Genomic DNA, 26570 nt, shown 5'->3' on the forward strand with positions numbered 1-26570 from the left:
TCCCTTGATATGGCGGACGACCTGTCAAGACAAAAATACAAAGTCTTCAGTATCAAATATAAGAAGTAAGCAATGAACATTTAAAAGAGATAAACTTACGGCATCAACCCCTCGGGTGAGGAACCACTGACGGTCCTGTTCCGCCCGCTCAGCTCGCGCCTGAAGCGCTTGGGATTCCGCTACCATTTTCTCATGAGCCTGCAGGAGAGATTCATAAGCAGTTTGAACCTCAAGGACACTTTTGTCTTTAAGATCATTTTGCTCTCTCTGCACCTTTAGCTCAGCCTCAAGTTCCTGAATTCGAGTACCCTAGAGAGACACTTGATCTTACAGAGCTGAGTTTGCTTCTTGCGCCCGGGACAAATCATCTTTCTCCTTTTGAGTCTTTGCCCGAGCGACCTCAAGAAGGGAGTTTTGCTTTTCACAAGCTTCCTTCCATCGGCGAGCAGCTGCAGCGTTACGATCTTGCTCGCTATTGAGGGCATTCTCTGCGTCGACCTGCTTCAATTTAGCAGTTTGAGTCGCGACACGGTGCTCCTCAGCCTCCTTCTTTGCAGCTTCAGCAGCTCGGCGAGCCTCCCCCACCTTCCCGCCTAGAGTGCGCCACTCACATAAAACCTCTTGGCTACCAGCTAAAGCATTGGCCAAATGATAGGCTACATTCGTATGATGGTCGTGGCGGGAAAGGTCACGCTTATACGACATTTCAGCAGGGGGCGCGCAATGTTTCATGAAACTCATACAAACCCCGGGGTCAGTAAACCGGGATCCGTTGGTAATATCCCAGTGAGGGACAAACAAATCATGCCTGTCACCCAAGTTTTCATCCCCATAATAGCGGGAACCTGAGGGCTCTAGGCGAGTTGGGAAAGGCGATGATATTTGAGGAAGAGGGTGCGGAGGAGTCTCATGACTCCTAAAACCCCCTGCATCCACAGGCGGGTCATCCCTCTGAAAACCTGTACCACCCCCAGCCTGGAAAAGATAGTCAAAACGATTATCATTCCCAGACTGGTTGTTGGGATCTTCCACTGAAGTGTCAACGGGAGGAGTCGACACCCTCCCTTCTATAAGAGTATTAGTTGGAGGAGAGGTCGGTTGACCTTCCACGTTGGTAGTACTTGGCGGAGTAGAAGGTCGATCTTCTACCTCCTTTTCCGGAAGAGGAGAAGGTTGCTTTTCCATTTGAGGGGTTTGAGTAGGCAACCTCTCGGACACATTTTCTGGTAAGATCGATGGATCTGCACAAAGGTTACGTTCAGCTAAACAGTACAAAATGGCAAAATATTTTAAAAGCAATACGTACCTTCTACCGTGTCAATGCGATCAGCAAGACAGTACTGTGGCTTCTTAGGACGATGGGTTTTTCGTTTCTTCTTCGAAGGTCCCGCATCAGCACCTGCAGTCTTGGCGCCCGCTTGACCTGCTTGAAAAGCCATAAAAGCCCTCTTCTTCTCTAATTCTGCCAATAATTGGGAGACAGAAGAAGACTCAGGTATATCGTCATCGGACTCTTTCTCCTCTGGAGAGGAGGAAAAATCGGAACCATCGCCATCATCATCACTCGATAATAAAGTGGTGATCGTCCCATCAGAAGTAATAGCAATAAGCGGATGAGGGTTTAGAACATACGCACCTGTCTCAAAGGTGGCGTTAGAGATAACAGGTTCAGCCCGCACCTTCTTTGGAAAAAGGAAACGAGACTTGGTCTTCTCAAGAATAGGTAGGTCCCCGGCATCTCGAATGCCATGTCGGACACAACCTCTATCCTCAAAAAGGACATTGAACATAGAACCTCGACCTGAAAGGATAAAAAGTTTAATCATGAAATACTTCAAAGAAGAGGACAACAGAAGGGGTAACTTACGTTCATACAAGTCAACAAAAATGGGCTCCATAAACTCTGAGGCCCATAAACGACTCATGCCTGCCCACACCAGGGCTTCCTCCTGTAGCGCCCGCATCGGTGTTGGTTCCGCCATTAGAATACGGAACCAATCAAGCCCTTCATGGGGAGCTATAACGACGTCCGGAAGACGAGAGTTAACCGGACGGCAGACCATGGCAACAGGTACCACATCCTCAGAAATCCAAAAAAATCTACTACGCCAATCGGCAGACACCTTCTCAACCTCGTATCCAATACTTCGGTTGGAAAACCCTTGGCAGGTATACCAACCATTGCGGATGGCAAGACGGTAGAAAACGGGAAATCGATCAACGTGTGACACTAGATCACGTGCTATACATAAGAATTCGTAATGTCGAATTTGCATTACAGTATGGGGATATAGTTGGGATAAGTGAATTCCATAGGCGATTAACAAATTCATAAATAATTTCGTCAAAGGAAGACGGAAATTCCCACAGGAAAGTAGTCGGCATAAACAGCCATTTTACCGGGTGGAGATAAACTGGCTATAGAGCCCGGTGAAGGAAACTCCGGCTCCCACTCCGGTGGAATGCCATACGTCTCTAGTAATCTTTCATACTCAGAGTAGTCCCATGAGATCTCTATCTCATCAACTTCGGTTTGAACATTCGACATTGCAGGCGATTTTGGCATAAGGGTTATGGAGAAATTCCAAAGCTCTAAAATCAGAAGGTGAACAAAGAAGGAAAAACAAAAGCGATAAAGCTTCAATAGGAAGTTTTCTCTTCCTTTTATACCCATCGCAATTAATGCGATGGGATATGGAGAGAGAAATTCATCGCCTAATCACAAACCGCCACGTCACGCGGGAAATTCAAAAAAGGGAAACAGTTGTACAGTCGGGTACAGTAACAGTCGTCAAAAACGTCTTGTCACCATGCGCCCGCGAGTGATCAACTTGTCCTTTTTCATGATTATCCACAGCAACAAAAGATATTTCTCACCAACTTGCAAAATTAAGAATCCCCAAAATCACCATTAAGTCCAGAATTTCACCCGCATAAAATACTTCACACAGAAGAAACACCGGACTGGGGGGGACTTATAGAGGTAGAGTACAAAAAGGACCCAAATACCCTTAAGAAATACCCGCAGGTCAATCAGAAGTCCCTCATAAGACACCCACGGGGCATATAAACCATACGCATAATCATCTGAGGAAGAAACACCCTCATAGCACATGCGGAAGCTCCACAGCACCCTCAAAAGTTATCCGCATGAAGGAATATCCTTCCGCGTAAATAACTACAAGGTAATGCTTCGGGACAGCTGTCAATAACCAATTACCTTCTAGAAAACTTGCCAAGATGCTTTCTTGGGCAATACGTGACCCTACAGCCAATTAGCTAGTGACACGTGACAAGGCCGTTATAACCGTGCACATGGCCAATGTTACCCCATCAACCAATAATAAAGCGACAGATGTCCAGGTTGTTATACATGCACATGCAACGTATAAGTTAAACCTATCATATAAGGACACGCGTCCAGACGGTTATGAGGTATCTTCTAAAGGGACAGCTGGCCCAATCACTTCCTTACACCCTCCGGCTATAAATACCCTCTCAATCATCATGAGGTATTCATTCACCATCACTATACTCTCTCAATTTACTTAAGTACTTTATCTCTTCATCAGAACGGTACTTATTCTCACGCCGGAGGGTGGTTACGGGAAGACCCCCCTCATGTCCTTCCCGTAACGAGCTCACGGTGTTCTGTTTTGCATGATTCACGTCACTGGACTTTAGGAATTGTATTCATATCGTGTTGGCAGTAACCGTATCCTACCTTGTGGACTCATTGGATCTAGGACCCATTAGTGGAGAGTAGATCCGTGTTTCTTCACTAATCATTTTCATTATGCTACAATTATGCTACTAAATTTCAAGCTAAATACATATAATCACAAGGTTGTTGATTAGTATCTAGAGATTAAAACAAAAATAATGAACTAAACACTAATTTCAGAATTGTGCACTTGAGATTAAGTTACTAATTGGATAAAGTATACTAAGTCATTATATATTATACCTATAATAACATGACCCAAACATAACATGCTTTTAAATTTAAATGTGTCTAACACGAATACAACAAGTCTAATCTGGGTTCACCGATTCAAATTGTAAAAACAAAAAAAACCAGAGAAGAAAACTTTTACAATAAAAAATCATACACAAGTTTCAAAGGTAAAAAAAAAAAAATAAATAAAAATTGAAAGTGCATGAGATGTAGCAAGCTATTCCTCTAAGAATTGCTTCACCATGTTTACACTTGTTTCCACTACTTCCTCCTCCCATATTTCCGCCACCTTTCCTCGGCCGGAATCCGCCATCCGTAACACTTCCGTTGCATCGATTCTCTTTATATCCCACCCGCCCGCTTTCAACCGGAGAATTTTACCTACCTGCCTCTTCGCCAGCTCACAAGTGTTCTCCTTAATCCTCCTCACACCTTGATCGTACAACTTCCCATATTTCGCCCCGCCAACGTTGCCAAAATTACTAAAATACCCTTCCAACTCCGAAACCCCTATCGCCTGACCCAACCCGGCCCGTTTCACCCGCAAGTTCTCACCCGACCCGAAAAACTCCTTTAGCTCCTCCACCATACCCGTATCCAGCATCTCATCAACCCGTTTCGATAAATACCTGTCCAAAACTTTGACACAAACATCCACCCAAATGAAGCAACATTTAAACCGAAGCTCAGAACTTATCGGGTCCGGATTTTGCCCGTTGAACACGTCCAATTTCGGGTTGAACTATTTTACAAGTAATGAGTAGATGGCGGAGTTTGAACCACCAACGACAAGTGGCAGCCCATTTCGGGACACGATATTGGTAATTGTTTTGGAAGCGAGTTTTCGATACTCAATCGGGGTGATAACGGACTGAGTCGGGTCGAATACCCCGAGGAGGTGGTGAGGGACGCCTTGCTGTTCTTGTGTTGTGATTTTGCAGGGCCGGCCCAACCTTTTTGGAGGCCTAAAGCTAAATGGAAAACCGGGGCCTCTTTTTTACTTGGTTTCGTTATTTCCCTGGCTTGCAGAAGAATGTTATTTTTGCTACCATATAAGCTTGTGTGTGTAAATAGAAAAAAATAATTAGATCCTTAATTGTTTAAAATTTGCTAATTGTTTAAAATAGCTAATAGATTGCAAAATTACCATTTACGATTTTTCTTAACTCATAATAATAGTTTTCATATGCAAGTGTAATAGTTTGAAAATCAAAGTTATTATTTACTTGAGATATGATTAATATATAGATGTAAAACATAAAGGATGGAGACTACAAGACGTTTACAAAGGCTTATCTATGGTATAATACAATTACATATGAGCATTTACAATTAAGGTGAAAACAAATTCCTAAAATAGAACAATGATTATGCATATTGATTGTGAACGGATATATTCAAATACTTGAAATATAGTTTGAATTTATTCTTATTCGTTGATACACATCCCAAAAATAAAGAATATGTAATTTCATATGAACGACTGAACGTACACTGTTATTATTCATCTGCATGGGCCACACATATGTGCTAATTCACAGCCAAAACTAAACTTCCCCTTAATTATTTTTTAAAAATTTGGGGCCTTAGAAAACAGGTGGCCCAAAGCCCTTGTTTGGGTTGTCTACACTGTTGGGCCGGCCCTGTGATTTTGTTGGTGGTGATGTCAAGTCCGCGGTATAGCTGCATTTTATCCGAGTTAATGATTTCTGAGTTTTTGAAGAAGCGAGTTGAGAGGTCGATGGAGAGGCGAGATTTTCCGGCTACGGTTGCACCCATGATGACGATAATCTTTGGTGCAAATGGTGGTTTCATAAGGAATTAATGATAGCATTTAGTAGATAATAGTACATGAGAGAGTGGTAGGAGAGAGTGAATATTATTGGAAATTATAATTATAGTATTTAGGGTTTTAGTGTAAAACTAAGGGTTTATTGTTATTATAGCGCTCTACAGAATGCAATACATTGAATGACAACGATGATAATGATGATAGACGAATGTATGTTTTGATCATGTTGCTATGGATGTTGTGAACCTCCACCGCCGTGTGATGGTGGTAGGATGTGGCAAACACGTACGTTTGTGTTTTTGTTGGGATGAATTTGAGAACTTAAATAGGTAAGAATGCTCTAGTTCGTGGGGTAGGGTTAAATGTAACTTTTAACTTAGCTACTTAATTAATAGAATATACCTTGCCTATAAATCTTGTATTATATTTTATTCAATCATGCTATAGGCTATAACTACATTATTCTCATTTGAACATATGGATCATAACTTTAAAAATTATTTGTTCAAATAGTCATTTGGTCAAATATCCATACCGCCATTGTGATGATAAACGATCAAACTATGAATTTTTTTTTGTCAAACGGCCCTCCAACCTATATCCAGACGACTGTTTAATATAATGCGGGATTAGATGTGTGTGCATAGTTGGTCCTATGTGTGTGTGTTTAAAAATTATTTAGGATTTGGCGTTATAGTTTCAATGATATATATACAGTCGAGGCAATTGAGAGTTATTTTCCTTTCACAAGAAAGAAGAAATGACAATCGTATTTACAAAGAAGGAATATTCACAATCATAAATTGTACTCATGAATGAACTTAATTGTTGTCGAAACATGAAATGGGTCTGATCTGATCCATGACGATGTTCCCATGGATTTCGAGACGAACGAACCACGTCTTGATCTTCTTCTCCGGTTTTGCTTGAGATCTGCAATGGCTTTTCGGGGGTGTGGAGGTGACTGCTAAGAAATCTCAAGGATCTCTTGTTTTACAGACACAAAAATGGTTATGGTGGTGGCTCTTATTGAGAGCAACAACAACCCTTAATAAGGAGGTGGAGACCTCCTTATATAGGGAGCCTCATGGCCACCATCATGGTACCCTAATGGGCCTAGCCCAGTTAGGGTTACCTCCACAAAACCCCCTCAGCCCAATAATATTGTATTAGTCCATATAATAAAATAAACCAGATATAATAAATTAAGGTCGTAAACCGGGTTTAGTACCATACCCCTACAAGCCCCCCAAGTCCAGTGTTGCTCCTAGGCGTGCAAGCGTTTAGGTGGAGCGCTGGACTTCATAAGGTGTGTTAGGATATGAGGCGGTTTTTTCCCTTTTCTTCGGCCTTGTCTTTATTGTCTTTGGGTTTTGAGAGGTTTTCTCCATGATGGTGACATGTTGTGATCCTTATGATAATAATGGTGCACTGGCATGAATAAGATATAGCACGCATCATAACAATAGTGGCGCGGGGCCTGATAGAAGATAGAGTGCGCGTCTTGATAATAATGTAATGCAACTTGCGCGCGAGGCAGCTTACGAGCTATAAAAATAATGAAGCTTGCGCGCGAGGCGACTTACGAGCTATAAAAATAATGAAGTTTGTGCGCGAGGCGACTTACGAGCTATAAAAAAAATAAAGCATGCGCGAGTTACGGCTTATGAGCTATAATATGATGATAATGACTGGCCCGCAAGGGCCTCTTCTACGCAGGATGACTATCCCAACTTGTTTTCAAAATAATAATGGAGGCACAAACGGCCAGATAATAATAATGTCATAGGTGCTTGTGCGACTCGTAGCCGAACCTGCAAAAACATATCAACTAAAAGTGGATGTATTACAAGGTTCCCATCCTCGGGCAAATTATGAGGTGTGCCCAACCTACGTTGGCGCGTGGCCGTTTGGGATATTATTAGTGTAACACCCCGTAACTGCAGCGGAAACGTACACGAGATGCAACAGACACATCTGATATCAACAGCATTGCTTATAAAGAAAATACCACTACATTAATTTATATCATATTACATTGTTGCTAATTCGTTACTGTCTAGGTGTTACACACGAGTTTTACCGATAAGACATTAATATATTCATTACAAAATATAGATCAGCAAGCTTCCAACAAGTAGCACAGATCATTAAGCACATTTCAATCATTCCATCTTGGGCATACCTAGAAAGCATGTAAGAAAACGGGTCAACTACGAATAGTTGGTGAGTTTCACTAATTTAAATAAACACTGACAGATCATTTTAATAACCATTTATTAGCAATGAAATTATGCTGGGAACTGTGTTACCCCAGAACAATAATAGCCTCTGGGAACTACGTTACCCCAGAACAATAATAACCCCTGGGAAGTATGTTACCCCAGAACAATAATAACCTCTGGGAACTATGTTACCCCAGAACAATAATAACCTCTGGGAACTATGTTACCCCAGAACAATAATAACCTCTGGGAACTACGTTACCCCAGAATAATAATAACCCCCTGGGAACTATGTTACCCCAGAACAATAATAACCCCTGGGAACTATGTTACCCCAGAACAATAATAACCCCTGGGAACTATGTTACCCCAGAACAATAATAACCCCTGGGAACTATGTTACCCCAGAACAATAATAACCTCTGGGAACTATGTTACCTCAGAACAATAATAACCTCTGGGAACTACGTTACCCCAGAACAATAATAACCCCCGGGAACTATGTTACCCCAGAACAATAATAATCTCTAGGAACTATGTTACCCCAGAACAATTACACACGATAAACAATTTATATATTCTGTGCATCAAACATATATATATAAATATACAAGTGTTTCCATACGATCGGTATGTACTTAAATACTTTAATAAAGACATGTTTTCCGCCCCGAGAAAATATTTAGAAACAGTTCAGTAAAAAGGGGCTCGTGAAAACTCACCTTTCTGTGAGTCGGGACGTGATACAATGAACTGCTATAAGCTTGGATCTGTAATATAATATCTAATCGTTACTATATAATTCCCATAAATTAAATCCGTGTTAATCGGTACATCTGGGGACATTGTTAACCCAGTACTGTACTCGATCCGGGGACAATGTTAACCCCGTGACACTTCTAAGGACTCAGATTGTGACATTGCTTAGAGTCTGACGGTCAAAATTATCATTTTTATGATTTCCTTGATTTGCGTGCCTAGCACGGTCATCCGTTTTTAGTTTCAAAAATGAGTTTGGTCACACCCGACCCAAAAATGATGTTTGACTGTTAATTTAGTTAAAGTGATGAAATTAGAGCTCGGTTTGGACACCCCGTTTGGCCGCGGGGCCCGTTTCCGTCATTTAGGTGGCGGAAACAGTAAAAATCGGGTAAAATTACCCAAATCATCCGAATTATTTTCGGATAATTTATTTTTACTTAATTTACTTAGTTTTATGAAAATGGTCAATTTTTAGGTTTTTATATACCAGTCAGCTCGCTTATGCGAGTTTTGCCGGTTTACACGTTTTAAGCTTTAGAAATTTGTTTTTATGTTCTTTTTAGCACAAATAATTACCCGTTTAGTCTCGGGTCTTGATATTTTGCACAAAACTTATTTTGACAGTAAGAAACTTTATAAAAATTTTCCAGATTTATTTTCTTATATTTACATTTATTTATCTATTTTTAAACCTTATTAAAACACTAAATATGTCAAAAAATACCAAAAGACTTAGAAAAATCCCAAATTTTTCTGGGATGATCCCTGCCATCCTCATAACTCCCTGGAATTTTTCCAGAACCCAAAACTCATTTTTCAAGCCATTTTCACAAAAACCGAGCTAGAAAGCTCTAGAACTCGTTTGACCTAAAAGCCCCCTTACACTTCTCTAACTGAGCTCAAATTTTGTGTGTGACTTTTATATGTTATAAAAAGCTTATCCTAAATTTTTCAGAATTTTTCATCAAGTTTAGCTATTTTTCACCATTTTTGGCCAAAACCGAGCATTAAATTCACCAAATATTCATCTTTTATCCAAAAATTACCAAAAATTCACAGATCTCATATTTTCATGTGTAGATCATCTCTGTGAAATTTCGTGACCCGACTCTAAGCACTCTACAATCTGTCCAAAATCACTAAATCACACGAAAACGAACTATTTTGTGTTTTCTAGCGTTAGATCGCAAAGATCTTGGTTTCTAGCCTTTGCTAGCCACTAGATACAACACTTACAAGCACAATAACACTATACCAAGCAAGTTACACCAACAATCAAAACCATTTCTTTCATAGTGTCGGTTTTGATATAAAAAAACAAAGGTTTTAACCGTAAAAATCCGTTCTCGACTCTTTTTACTCATTTCTTGGACAAGATCCCTTGTATAACATGTATACATCTCTTGATCATGCAAGAGTCGGTTTTCATCTCGGGTTTTCACCCGTCTTTCACATGGAAATTCCTTTTTAAAGATTTTAACCGTAAAAATTCGTTATGAACTCTTTTAACTCATCACTTGGATCAAGATCCTTTTGTATAACTTGTATACATCACTTGATCATGCGAGAATCGGTTTCAACTCGGATTTTCACCCATTTTTACATTTGAAACCTCCTTTTATCAAGATCATGAAGTTAGGAAACAAGATTCAAGCATCAAAACATGTGTTATACCTTGTGTTTTTTGGATAAAAATGATGATCTTGATGAACACTTGAATGTATGGAAGGAATTGAGAGAGTTTTGATCTTGTAAAAAGAAAAATGAATTGATAATAATGGATAGGGGGCCGATCGGTCCACCTTATGGGGGGGGGTGGGTCCACACATCCATTCTAGGCAACACATTCGGATTACGCAATCCGGATAATGTTGTGGATAATCTGGTTCAGTTCGTTTCTCGTTTAAACTCGTAATTCGGCTTAAAACGAGCCTAAAATGGTTGTTTTTTCGGGTTAAAATAAAATTTACATAAAACTGATTTTAAAAACTTTTAAAAACTTAACCCATGACATTAAATGACTTAAAACATCGTATTGTCGGTATTTGTGCATCTTTTTCGGTTTGATCGATCGTCTCTTGCTTGGTTTGATGTTAAAGGTTTGGTTTATCGTACCGACGTACTAATAAATCGAAATCCTTTTTCTGTGCTATAATTCACTTATCCCGAAGCATTAATACTCCGCAAACATCACTAACCATTAATACTTCGTCTATAATGTAATTCCCGATTCGTTCGGGTTTCAATGATCGTTCATTGGTTAATTGTAATTCCAAAACGATTCACTATATAATCGAGTATGATTCGTACTATGAATCATATATACTCGTATATACGTACTATAACTCATATAATCAATATTAAATGACACGTAATTAGTATATACCGGCTAGGGTATACCTGGATTTGCCGGAATCGTTACAATTAGGCTCCCGCCCTAAGATTCGGATGTCTTCCATTGTGATAATGTAGTGGTGGTATACCACGATAGTCCCCTAGTTCATTGAACTTGTAATATAAACTTGTTAATAAAGTTTTAATCACAAACGTGTATCGATAGTCCCCCAGTTCATTGCTGCTAAATAAGGTTGTCCTTATCCTGATTTGGATTAGACTATTGTCTCATTTGTTGTGTCGCTTACGCATAGGTTTTGGCTTTGTGCCTACGCGCAGATGTTTCATGCGCTTGCGCATAGACTTTGTGTCATGCGCCACGCGCAGATGTTGCATGTGCTGTGCGCATAGGCTTTTTGTCATGCGCAGATGTTTCATGCGCTTGCGCATAGGCTGTGTCATGCGCCACGCGCAGATGTTGCATGCGCTTGCGCGTAGACCTTTGTGTCATGCGCCACGCGCAAGATGTTTTATGCGCTTGCGCATAGGCTTTGTGTCATGCACCACGCGCAGATGTTTTATGCGCTTGCGCATAGGCTGTGTCATGCGCAGATGTTTCATGCGCTTGCGCATAGGCTTTGTGTCATGCACCACGCGCAGATGTTTCATGCGCTTGCGCATAGGCTGCGTCATGCGCTGATTGATATGCTTGAGCATGTGATGCGTAAGCATATGTAATATGCGTGAGCATATGTGATGCGTGAGCATATATGATGCATGAGCATATGTGATATGCGCCACGCGCAGATGTGATATGCGTGGCGTGAAAGAGGTTAGTTGGAGTTCTGGACTTATTAGGGGTGCTTCGGGTTTTAAGAGGTTTAATTATGATGGCGTGTTGAGCGGAGCGGAGCCGCGTTTGGTCTTGTATTTGGCGCGAAGCCTTATTGGTTTATGAGGATTCGCAACCTTTAAGTTTGGCGCGTGGCCTTATGGGTTTATGAGGATTCCCAACCTTTAAGTTTGGCGCGTGGCCTTATGGGTTTATGAGGATTCCCAACCTTTAAGTTTGGCGCGCGGCCTTATGGGTTTATGAGGATTCCCAACCTTTAAGTTTGGCGCGCGGCCTTATGGGTTTATGAGGAATCCCAACCTTTAAGTTTGGTGCGCGGCCTTATGGGTTTATGAGGATTCCCAACCTTTAAGTTTGGCGCGTGGCCTTATGGGTTTATGAGGATTCCCAACCTTTAAGTTTGGCGCGTGGCCTTATGGGTTTATGAGGATTCCCAACCTTTAAGTTTGGCGCGTGGCCTTATGGGTTTATGAGGATTCCCAACCTTTAAGTTTGGCGCGTGGCCTTATGGGTTTATGAGGATTCCCAACCTTTAAGTTTGGCGCGTGGCCTTATGGGTTTATGAGGATTCCCAACCTTTAAGTTTGGCGCGTGGCCTTATGGGTTTATGAGGATTCCCAACCTTTAAGTTTGGCGCGTGGCCTTATGGGTTTATGAGGATTCCCAACCTTTAAGTTTGGCGCATGCATGGCGGAGTTGAGCGCGCATGCATGGCGGGGAGAGCGCGCATGCATGGCGAGGTTGAGCGCGCATGCATGGCGGAGTTGAGCGCGCATGCATGGCGGAGTGTAATCGCCGGGAGCGCGCATGCAACCCGCTGTGGCGCAGAGTAATCGCCGGGAGCGCGCATGCAACCCGCTGTGGCGGAGAGTATTCACCGGGAGCGCGCATGCGACCCGCTGTGGCGGAGAGTAATCGCCGGGAGCGCGCATGCAGAATCTGAAGCTGACCCCCAAGGCTTTGATTGCGCCTCGCGGGAACTTTGCTCACGGCTCGCAGAAACTTAGCTTTGTGGAAGCTGAAGTTGACCATCAAGGCTTTGATAACGCCTTGCGGGGAGCTTTGCTTGCTGAAGCTGTTTATGAAGATGCTCCAAAGATATATTCATAGATTTAGAGATTTTGAATATCCACATCAGGTAGGTTTTATGTAAAAACCAACAGATCTGAGAGGATTTATAGGTCTATGAATATGAAAACGTGACTATTGCTCAAACGAACCCAGATCTGAAAAAACCATAACTAGATCTGGTATATTTCACTTAGAAAAGCACAGATCTAAAGGTTTTCCCCAAAGTTTGGTGGTATTTCTCCTTGCATATTTATAGATCCGGAAATATTTTTAGATTTGCGGATTTTTGGACTTCCATAGAACAGATCTGAAAGAAGAAATCATAGATCTAGAGCATTTGATGAACAGATCGGAGGACCGAAACGAAAATAGAAGGGTAGCTCGTTGCCGTCCCACGGATGGCGCCAATGTCGAAACATGAAATGGTTCTGACCTGATCCATGACGATGTTCCCACGGATTTCGAGATGAACGAACCACGTCTTGATCTTCTTCTCCGGTTTTGCTTGAGATCTGCAATGGCTTTTCGGGGGTGTGGAGGTGACTGCTAAGAAATCTCAAGGATCTCTTGTTTTACAGACACAAAAATGGTTATGGTGGTGGCTCTTATTGAGAGCAACAACAACCCTTAATAAGGAGGTGGAGACCTCCTTATATAGGGAGCCTCATGGCCACCATCATGGTACCCTAATGGGCCTAGCCCAGTTAGGGTTACCTCCACAAAACCCCCTCAGCCCAATAATATTGTATTAGTCCATATAATAAAATAAGCCAGATATAATAAATTAAGGTCGTAAACCGGGTTTAGTACCATACCCCTACAATTGTCACGCACAAAAATCATACGAAATATAACAAAAAAAGGAAGGTAAAAGCGATAGCATCGAAAAAAAAGGAAGATAAAAGCGACCATCCGATGCTAGTGAGCCTATAAACTATACACCTTAAATACAACATGCTAGATCAAGGAAACTTAATAATGTATAAACTGTTGTAAAATGGGACAATATATATATTAATAATAATGATACTGTCGTTAATAAGATGAAACTAAGTAGTATACATACCGTAATACAAACTTAAATAAATAATGAAAGAATATAATAATTATGATAAATGATTCCAACCAAGCTCTTCAAATGATAAAGTATTTAAATTATTCTTCAGCAGCATCTTTTTATAATCTTCTTGAATTTCAACTTTTGCCACATCAAGGTCTTCTAGTAGTCTTTTGGCTACAACAATGAACAAACTAAATTTGACGCTTGAGGCTGAGGCACATGTTTAACACGCTTCCCTTAAAACTGATTTCCTGTCTCTACATAAGACAACACGTTTGTCTCATAGGGTACAACAACAGAAGCAATTGGTACTGCCGGAGATGTCCATGGCCCGAGGCTACATCGAGTAAATTGTAGTGTTAGAACTTGAGGAAAAAAATAGAATAAAAAGTTACATATATCAAGTAGAGAAACTCATCTCTATATGTTCCCAGCATATGAGTGTTCAAAGCTTTCTTCTTCACCAATAACTCTTCATGCATGCATATATTTTTCATTGAATTTTCTAGCTTGTATTTTTTCTAGCTACTTTCAAATGAGGCACATAGCCTATTATATATACAAGAGTTAAGGGTGCGTAAATCTCACTAAATTAGAAATTTAATAATATAATAAAAGCTAATCAATTGTCATCAAAAGGCTCTACTCAAGACTTTGATGACCAAACGAAAAGTTTAATATTAGTTATTCTAATTAATCTCCATTCACCATATTCTAATTTTCCAACAATCCCTCACATAAATGGAGATTGATCACAACATACAAAATATCCAATATATAGAACCTCGACAGTTGAGTATTGCAGGATAGGTAAGTGTTAGCTTTGAACCTTCCTTTGTGATGCATACTTAGTCTCCTAGAGATTACTAGACTTGATGTCCTTGAACAAACCCCCATTTGTGTAGACGACAATACACTTTACACAAGACTCTTCCTAGCCATGTACATCCCCTCATTGTCGTGTCCATTATGGTCCTGGAACACTAGCTTGGTTCCATGAAAGCTCTAGGAATTGCGCACCCCACAATTTCATTTGAAGTGACCCCACTTCTTTTTCACATAGGTGATTGTCCATGAGTCATTAAAAGCATTAAGGTTATAATGATTTACACAAATCATTAATCATATATTATACTTAACCTCACAATATGTCACTGTTGTTATAGGAATGGACTAGGAAGTAATTAGACTCTCTTTATAATTTAAGAGGATATATATATATATATATATATATATATATATATATCAACTTATGGGTGAACTTATACATAAGCTACTATTCTACAGTGGCCACTGTTGTTCTATTGAACATAAATCTTGGGATCTCGAGTCAACTAAGTTAGGTTCCTTTATATACCCTTTTTTCATGGGCTTTAGTCTCATTCCACAACTTGATCTCTACTAAACCCTCAGGTTGTTGGATCCATAACATTATCTTGGACTTTGTCAAGTCATTACAGATAACTTGCTAGTTGGAATCAGTTGTCATGATGTGTTATTAACTTATAAGTTAATTTTGCCTAGTGTCAACTTTCTAAGACTATAACCTCAGTGGCCACATGAATCTTGTTATAATATTTGTCTTTGTAAGATACACTTATCATTAAGGCAAACACATCTCCATTATGCACTACAACCTTTTTGTCCTCCACTTAGTCGTATGTTTACAATGTTAAACTGGATTACATTAATCCTCATTGCTAAACCTTAAAATTTCAAATGCAAGAAACCTCCACATTTAAGTGACTGGATAACATCATCCCACTTTTGAATGGGGTAAAGAAAAGTTCGTCCTTTCTACACAAGTTTGATAAATCATATTAATTACCATTTCTACATACTTCTAAAGAGTAGTTTCTTAAATGACTTCCCCCACATTTCTTGCATTTTGATATAGTTTGTTTAACTTTACTTATGAAGACAACTCGAAACTCATGATTTGAAGAAGACCACGTCTTTGTATCAACGAGTTCATCAATGCTTATTAATAAAGTAACACTTCTCATAAGTTTGTTATTAAACATCACCAACTTAGATGGATTTTAAATCACCCTTTATGACAATCCTCATAAGTTATCTTATTTTCTTATATTGAATGAAACCCCACTTCAAATTTGTCTATACAGTAATTCATTCATGTTTTGTGTATCTTTTGAATGTTTAACGTTTTTTTTGTCTTCGCGAAGCACCACAATTAACAAGTACTAGTCTAGCATGCTTTAGACTACAATACTTTAGCATGTGAACAGAAGATGCATCATTCTGATTCTTCACAACCATAAAATTATTACAATATCACTTTGAAACATTCACTCCTTAGCTAAGACAAAGTTTTGAGATTTGTTCACAATCCCAAAATGTGTCTTTTGGAAAGTGTCGCAAGTTAGTATGTAGCACATCAATAACTTCATCATTCATTTAAGGAAAATTACTCTTTTGGCTTTGATCTTCAAGACTTCACAATTGATTTGTGTGAACATTAAACACAAGTATTAATCCAAATAATTCTGGTGACTACATTCATCACCAACAAGAAGAATGCTACTCGTCTACAGTCATTATAATGTTGAGATAAAGTCAATTGGATTAACACTTAAACACTTGGAATTCACATTTGTTTCTTAAATCCATTTATTGAGATACCCTCCCATTATGAAAGACAACACTCTCACATAGTCAAACAACATGAACGGTGGTAGAAAAATCTTCATATCCATCTATCTTGTCAGTATATTTTTTACTGAATCTCTTAAGATTTGTTTAAATTCATTTAAAATAGTAACATATATTTCTGTATATATGATCAATGTATTTATGATTCACACTCGATGATTCCAAAAATATAATTTTTCATGAATTTTCAAGGATTTAAACATCTCATCAGCATATATTAATTATAATTCATACATACTAAACTTCCGAGAAGTTTAATTTCTTATTAACATACATTAGTTTATATGATACAATTCACACTTAGTGAATTTCCAAGAGGTTTAATTTCTCATTAACATATATTAGTTATATATGTTAAAATTCACACTTAGTGGATTTCAAGGATTTATATATAATATTCTTGTGTATTTCATCTTAATACAATTGTCACGTTCTTCCATAACCCTCTATAATGTGGTTATATATATGATATCTCATCTTAGACTTTAGTCAATGCAATAACTCACAAGTTGTTTCTTGTGCAAATTCTTCTTGCAATATCCGTTTAAAATTATCCAATTTTATTTTATAAAATTTGATTTATTTCGTTGTATAATTGCATATGTTATCCGAAGATATTGAACACAAAATAACAATACAACCGAACTAACAAAATAAAGTGTAAAACACTCTTTAAAAGTAATCCAAACGGATAAAAAGACATCTAGATAACAAATATCAAAGTGTTATCATCTTCAACACCTTCATTGTCTGATCGAAATCATCGCAATGATTTCTTTTTATGCCATGACTTGAGGTACTCCCTCAATAGTTCTCTATGCACTCGTAATGATAAGATCCTCATTTCATATTGAACTATATACTTAAACAATTAAATTTTTTCTAAAACAACAAGTTGTTAACTACATGAACATTGTAAATTTTAACAAAACTTAAGTTCATAACAACACCAAGTTTTATTTTATCGTTTATTGTATAAAATAATTTGTTTATTTCGAAATGGTTTAAACCCGTCGGTTTCACAAAAGAAATCGTATCTAACACACATGTTAGACTGTTATAAAATGTTTAGACAAGCGTTTTTAAAGTTATAAAATAACTCTCTCTAACACACTTATTATTAGAAAATTAACAATTGAGGCAAAACCCTTTTAAACTATTTGTTTTTCTATAGTATAGTGTGAAACCTTTAGTTCATAAAACCATTAGTCCAAGAGTCACTTCGTTAACACATAGTTACAGCTTTCATTAACACTTAATTAAAACTTCCAATAACACTTAATTAAGACAATGATTATTGGTGACTTAACGAGAGGAATCTTAATAGACACACACGGAAGTCTCATATGTACTATTCACTATAACGAAGACATGGAAGTCTATATTTATATTTCAGTAAAATGCACTCAATGGATGTCTATATGCGCTATTTTCTAACACACTCGTTAGAAACAAACGATTACATAAACTGTTATAAAGCTTACTGGTTTTAACACGCTCATTACAAAAATCATATTAGTTTATATATAATAAACTACTTCTCACACTCGCTTTAAGGAACGAGACGTTTTGAAAAACGTTTTAAACCATAATATTTTTAACTTGTAATAATTCGTAGCATGCATGTTAGTAATTGAAACGTTTACAAGACGTATTGCTTATAAAATACATCTGATCTAACATGCACGTTCGAGAATTTAATGTTCACTAAGAACATAGGTTTACACCAATAATCCCGGTCTAACACACAAGTTAGAAAAATAATGATTGAAAAATCGTCCTAAATCAAACGATTGAATCAAAAACCATTCGTCTTGTATCATGGTATAAGATTTATATATGTACCACATCTTTATACATCCACATATTATATCACGGTATAAGATTTAAGATTTTACCACCTCTCTATAAATCCATACATAACAATTTGTACTACATAAATATTTTCAAAAACAAATATACAAGATTCTTGCAACAATCAAAAAATAATTTTAATATTTTCTGTGAACCCAATATCCTTAGTAAAAATGTTTAAGACTGCCTTAACAATCTCACGGAAATCTTTTATAAGATTGTAGAAATATTGGACACGTTTTATATTAAAGTTAATACTAATAATAACGATACTTTCGTTATTAACATGAAAATAAGTAGTACACATGCCGTAAACTAAATAATGAAAAATATAACAATTATGTTAAATGATTCCAACCAAGATCTTAAAATGATAAAGTATTCAAATTATTCTTCAGCAACATCTTCTTGTAATTTTCTTGACAGTAACTTAATTTCAACTTTTGTCACAACAAGGTCTTCTAGTAGTCTCTTGGCTGCAACAATGAACAAGCTAAATTTGACGGTTGAAGCTGAGACACATGTTTAACGCGCTTCCCTTAAAGAAGATTTCCCACCTCTACATAAGACAACGCGTCTGTCTCCAAGGGTACAACAACTAAAGTAGTTGGTACTGCCGGAGATGTCCATGGCCCAAGGCTACATAGGTTGAATTGTAGTGTTAGAAATGTGAAATAACTCGAATAAAAATGTAGAGGAATCAAGTAGAGAAACTCATCTCTATATGTTCCAAACATATGAGTGTTCAGAGTTTTCTTCTTCACCAATAACCCTTCATACATGCATATATTTTTCCTTGAGTTTTCTAGCTTGTATTTTTTCTATCTTCTTTCAAATGAGGCATGTAGCCTATCATATATACAAGCGTTAAGGGTGAGTAAAGTCTCACTTAAATAGAAATTTAATAATTTAATAAAAACTAATCAATTGTCATCAAAAAACTCTACTCAAGAATCATGACCAAATAAAAAGTTTAATATTAATTATTCTATTTAATCTCCATTCACTATATTTTAATTTTCCAACATAAACACGGTAGGTAAGAACTCGTAAAGGGGAAATCAACATCATGAAAACAAATTACAACACTACAACAACATATGTAAGTAAACTGGTACACCTAAGGCCAAATGTAGTGGGCGAGAGTTCGGGGCGAATTGGGGCGACAAAGGGCTAGAACACCGCCCCCGGGGGCGATATTTGGGCGAAAGGGGCGGGGGCGGGGTTAGTTTGTCGCCGGGTGGAGAAGAAATTAATATTATTATATTCATATGACCGTTGTAAAACGGTCAAATATTAAAAAAAAATTAATTTAAACAATATATATATATATATATATATATATATATATATATATATATATATATATATATATATATATATATAAACATACACCTTCTTCTCCATTTCATACACAATTCATACCCAAATTCTTCAAACAATTTAGCAAAATGAATCCTACAAACAACCCGAACCAACCGACACTCGTGAAACTCGCCGTTACCATGAGAGAAATTGTCAAAAAACAAAAAAAAGTGTGTCGAGGAACTCAACGAGGCCATGAGAGAAACCGACAAACAACACGAAAAGATTGCGCAAATGTTGGAATTGCGGGAAATGAGTGAAGAATACAAATCCCTCAAAGCGGCCGGGTTACACGAAGAGGCCGCATTATTGCAACGGCAACGAATGGAAAAAATGCGCGAATATTATGGATATTAGTATTTTATTTAGTTATGTTTTTTAATATTTTTAGTTATGTATTTTTTTTAATTTTAATGCATTATTAGTTATGTTTTTTAATTTTTTTGTATTTATATTTAATTTTAATGCATTTTTATTTAATTATTTAAATAAATTGGTTTTTATTTGTTTAGTTAAATATAAAAAGAAAATAATAAAAAAAACTGTGGGCCCAACTTGTAACCCCTACACCATTACACCCCAAAAACAAATTTCCACTCCTTGCTGACTGGGTGCCACGTGTCATAATTCGCTCACAATTATAGCTCCTCAACTACACATGGCCTAATGGTTCTTGTATATCTAAAGTAAGGTATTATTTACCACTCAATCATCATGAAAATATACTTTCAAATACATGGAAGAACAAAGAACGCCATCCTCATAAAGTTTAATTGATATATGATATGATCATAATAAAATATTAATTAAATTTAGGGTTGAGATATTTTACAAAGACCAATAAAAATAAGATGTGTGAGAAACCCTAATTAATTGGCATGTGTTAAGTGAAGAATAAAAGAAAAATAGTATAAAAGTAATAGTACATATTTTCTCTCTCCACATGCAAGTCACATGTTAATTCTCTCATCATTTTTAAACGTCTATAACTTTTTCATATGATATTTTTTTTACAAAATATAATTCATCATAATAACAAGCGTTTTTTTTATTTTTAATATGAGTATGATTTTGATATATAAAAATAAAAAAAGTTAAGACATTGTGTCTTTTTTGCTTACCGTTGTGTCTTTTTTCGCCATTGTGTCTTTATGTTTGATATTGTATTTTTTCGCCATTGTGTGTTTCAACTAATCATTGTGTTTTTTAAATACTAATAACACTATTATGTAATAATATTTAAATATAATGAAAAATACCAACAAATTATCTAATACATAAAACACAATGATTAATACATATTATACAATAACCTGAAACGTAAAACACAATAATGAATAATGATTACATATAACATAATGGCCTGAAACGTAAGACACAATGGTAAATATATATATCACAATGACCTGAAACGTAAAACACAGTGGAATCTACATAGTATACAATGACTTAAGCGTAATACACAATGAACATAATACTATTTTTCTCAAATTATGTGAATGTTGAGCACAATGACTAAAACACAGTGATACGTAGAAAGACAAATGTCGAGCACAAAGAAACAATGACAAACAAAAAGACACAATAACATAATCTTTGTTTTAACTTTTATCTTTAATATGAGTAACAATTGAAAATCACAATGACCAAAATCTCTAACACAATGTATAGAAAAAGCCAATTAAAAAACACAATGGACAACCAAATAACACAATATAAAAAAATCCACGAACTTTTTTTTATTTTTTATTTTTATATAACAATATTATATTCATATTAAAGATAAAAAAACGTTTTTTATTATGGTAAAAAAAATTCTAAAAAGAAATTTGTATGAAAAATTATAGACGCTTTAAAATGATGGAAGAATTAACATGTGTCTTGCATGTGCTGAGAGAAAAACATCATAAATGAGTTATTACCTTCATGCCCTTCTCATCAATTTTTATTTTTAAATTAATCTCCATTATCCAAATCTAAGATCAATGGATTAGAAACTTTCACACCCTTCTCATTTTTGTTATACTTTGTATTTTAACCTTACCATTAAGTTAAATATATATTAATTAAGTTTATCTAATATACAAATTCCTTATTATGGTCTACTTATGTTTCCTTATTGTTTATCTTTTCTTATATTTATGTCATTGTTTTCCTATATATTGTAACTTCGTTTAAAAAAAATAAAAAAAAATAATCAAAAATTGTTTCAACTTTGGTTTCTCTTCTCCTTTCTTGTTCTTGGAGCCTAACATACTCTACATTTCTATCGAAAGATTGACCATCTTGAATCGGACATGTGTGTTGGAATATGTCAACTGGATTATGTGAAATAGCATGCCATATATTTAATAATTAAATAAATTACACATGCCCTCACGCCTGTTAACCTCCTTACATCCCTATGTAACTGTGTTTGATGCTCCTTTTAGCCATGTAGACCTTGACGCCCTCCTTTAACGCTCTCATAACATGTCTGTAGAATAGATCAAGATTAACGTCTCAAGCTATCCTCATATTATGTACTGTGGTTTGGCTAACATGGGTTTGTTAAAGTGCCATGTCGCTGTCACGTAGGTAATATGATTTAACTAACCCGATCTTTAACAAGCGCATTGTGGTTAACTAGATATTTTAAAAAAAATGTTTGATGGAATGGAGTGGACCTATCTTTTTGAGCCCTATCGAGTGGTAAGGCGACGGCGAGAGGAAGGCAATAGGTTTGACACGTCATGTTAATGGGAAAGTTTTGTGGTTTGACGGTCGATTAACGGGTGAGGTGCAGAGCCGGCCACAGGGGGTGGCAGGGTAGTCGACGGCCACATGCCCGACACTTCGCTAGGCCCGATTTTTTTTTAAATTATATGTATTTTTATGAAAAAACAATATGTATAATTAATGTTTTAACACAATTACATATCCACCAGCTTGGTCTAGTGACGAAGAGGTATGACATCTAACCAAGATGTTGTGGATTCTAGTCTCATTTGAGACATTTTTAATTTTATTTTTATACAAAAGTTTTTTATACAACTCAAATCATAACAAAGTAAGGCCATTTAAAATTATATTGTTTAAATCCAACAAAATGGTCATTTTATTTAAGGCCCAAAATTTTTCGCTTTTGGCCAAAAAAATTTCGTCTTCTCGGAGCCGACCCTAGTGAGTTGGTTTTTGATACTCCACAACACCCGATCATAATGTAACCAAAATAATATATGGATAATCGCACGGAAACCATGTGGCAAAACTAATAGTTCTCTTTTTGCTTCATTTTTATGTCATTTTACTAGCCAACATTTTAAAGGACGGTACTTAATTTAGGAGGGGAACAAATACTATGATTATAATGTCGGTAATCACTATTCTTTCAAGTTATGTGTTTTCATGGTGGGAGACATACACAAAAAAATAATTTCTTTAACCAAAACCACTAGAGGAGGCATCCTTTTTAAAATCATAATCTTATTATTATGTTCTCATTCAAGGATCATTTAGTCGGTAAAACAACATTAAGTCCCCATAATAACCATTTATTCAATTGGTAATCAAGTTTAATGTTATTAAACTAAGAGTTTAAATATGAGTTGACGTAAAACATAATGATTCTGTTAAAGGGTAAAACTGAAAGGAAAAAAAGTCATCTCGGCTTTATCAAATTTAATGGGTAATTCAGAAGTATGAGTAAATGTGGACGTATATGTATGAAAACATACGGAGATATATGTATGTTCTTATACGGAAGAGTATAGTATGTATATATAGTTAGTTTGTGTGTTTTGTTGAGTGGAATTGTAATTGAGAGAATGAAATTTTCTTTCTTCATCTTCATTTTCTAATCGTTTTTTCACGATTAACATGGTATCAGAGCAAGGTTCATTGATCTTCGTTTTTCATCAGTTTTATCGGTATTCATTCGTATTTTGATCAAATTCTTCAACTCGTTTTCCGTTTGTCCGTAATTATTCGTTTTCTCATCTGATCGTCTGTTCGTGTTATGATTTGTTAGCTCATACACGTTTGTTCTATTCGTTCGTTTTTCGATTTGTTGTCCGTCTTCGCTTGTACTGATTTGATTCGTATAAGTCTCTACAGACTTATACGTTGTTTTGTCCTTCATTCTATACGTATATGTCTTCTGATCCGTATAAGTCTTTATAGAGTTATACGCCCGTTTGTTCTTTATTATACGCCCGTATAAGTCCATAGACTTATACGTTCGTATTCTTATACGTCTCCGTATAACTAGTTTTTCGCCGTATAAGTTTTATAGACTTATACGCTCGCTCTCTTATTGTGACCTATGGCTGATACGAACACTTCAGCTTCTTCAAACATGACCATTGATTCTTCCAATCCTCTCTATCTTCATCCATCAGATCATCTTGGTATGATCTAGTATCAAAATTTTTTGATGGAACTGGGTTTGGAGCTTGGAAGAGAGCTATGTCCATTGCTCTCTCAGCTAAAAATAAGCTTTGTTTTGTTAATAATACGTTGGTCATGCCAAGCGATCAACAACAATTGGCTGTTTGGAAAAGATGCAACAACATGGTTATCTCTTGGATTCTCAATACTCTTACCCGAGATATAAGCGACAGTGTGTTGTATGCTGAGATTGCCAAAGATTTATGGAATGAACTCAATGCTCGTTATGGTCAAGCTAACATGGAAAAGTTTTATCAATTGCAAAAGAATCTTTGTCAAATCACTCAAGGAAACAATGATATTCCTACTTACTTTGCTAAGATGAAGTCTAACTGGGATGAGTTAAATGCAACTAATACTCTACCCTCATGCACTTGTGGAGTAGCTCATGAGTTTGCTAAAAGAGACGAAGATCAAAGACTTATTCAATTTCTTGTTGGTCTTAATCCATCTTATGATACTATCAGAAGTAACATTCTTATGATGGAACCTTTGCCATCCATCAACCGAGCCTATGGAATCTTAATACAAGATGAAAAGCAGAAAGAGATTCACACCACCACCACTGATTTCACTACATCTTCTGCATTAATGAATGCACATAGTGGGTTTCCTTCTGTTGGAGAAACTGGAGTGAATCATCGATCGTTGGTGTGCACACACTGTAAAAGGAACGGGCATTCGGTTAACAAGTGTTATAAGTTGATTGGTTTTCCATAGTATTTTAAGTTTACCAAAGGGAAAAGATCTGCTAATCTTGATGAAGAACATGGAGACAATATACAACAGCAAGGGATTTCTCAGAAGCAGTATCATGATTTTATGAGTCTGTTACAACAGACCAAAGTTCAACCTATTGCTAACAATGCTTCTACCATCAATCAACATACTTTTAGAGGTATAATGTATTGCAATTTTGCAAAATCTAAATGGATCATTGACATTTGGGCTAATGATCATATGTGTCATGATCAAACTTTGTTTTCATACATATCTTTTCTCAAAACTCCTATTCTTATTCATCTTCCCAATGGGACATCTATTTCAGTTAATCAATCTAGAATTGTTCCTTTAACAGAGAACATTTCTTTGTCAAAAGTTCTTTTCGTGCCATATTTCAAAAACAATCTTCTTTATGTATCTCGTTTATGTTCGGATACTGATGGTTTTGATATTTTCTCTAAACATACCTGTGTTTTGCAGGCTCCTTCTCTGAAGACGCCTTAGGTTCTTGGTGATTTGCTAGATGGTCTTTATCTTTTGGAGGCCACCAAGCAGTTATCTGTCAATTTCATTCATTCGAATAAATTTTGTAATCTTCTTATTAATGGTGATACTTGGCATAATCGCCTTGGTCATCTTCCAAGTTACAAGTTGAAGAAATTACCTTTCACGTCTAGTATTTCTTTGACTAATCTTGAACATTGTTCTATATTCCCAAAAGAAAGACAACACAAATTGTCTTTTCCAACAAGTGTCTCTTTAACTACTAAAATTTTTGATTTAGTTCATATAGATTTTTGGGGTCCATATCATACATCCACTTACAATGGTTTTCGATATTTTTTAACCATTGTGGACGACTATAGTAGAACCATTGTGGTTTTCGAATCATTTATTGAAATGGTTCATACTCAATTTGGGACTAATGTAAAATGTATTTGTTCTGATAATGCCTTTGAACTAGGATCTGGTAAAATGGCGTGCCTCAACAAAATGGTGTTGTTGAAAGGAAACATAAACATTTACTTGAGACTTCAAGGGTTCTTATGTTTCAGTCTAAGCTACCAGTTGAATTTTGGGGTGATTGTGTTCTTAAAACAACTTATTTAATAAATCGCTTCCCTACTGAAATTTTGAACAACAAAACTCCTTATGAAGTTTTAACAGGAAAGCCTACATCCTATGAGCACATGAAATCTTTTGGTTTCCTTGACTATGCTTCAACATTGTCTCATGGACGGGATAAATTTGCACCTCGTGCTGTGCCTTGTGTTTTTCTGGGATATCATTTCGGTTAAAAGGCTTATCGTTTATTCGATCTTGATGCCAACAAGGTTATCATCTCAAGAGATGTTGTTTTCTATTAGGCTCTGTTTCCTTCTATCACCAAATCCAATGACACTTTCTTATTTCCATCTATTGACCTCATTAATCAATTTTTAAGGAACCTGTTCCTTCCGCTGTTCCTACTT

At 36.7% G+C, this 26570-nt stretch overlaps 1 pseudogene; it reads right to left on the reverse strand.

Annotated features, from left to right (window-relative positions):
- Positions 1 to 4147: 4147 nt before the first annotated feature.
- LOC143537846 (adenylate isopentenyltransferase pseudogene) lies at positions 4148 to 5737 on the reverse strand (annotated as a pseudogene).
- Positions 5738 to 26570: the final 20833 nt, after the last annotated feature.

Source organism: Bidens hawaiensis, unplaced genomic scaffold, assembly GCF_021521415.1.
Source record: "Bidens hawaiensis isolate Kalapana, Puna unplaced genomic scaffold, B.hawaiensis_p1.1 tig00011409_1, whole genome shotgun sequence".
Classification (NCBI taxonomy): domain Eukaryota; kingdom Viridiplantae; phylum Streptophyta; class Magnoliopsida; order Asterales; family Asteraceae; genus Bidens; species Bidens hawaiensis.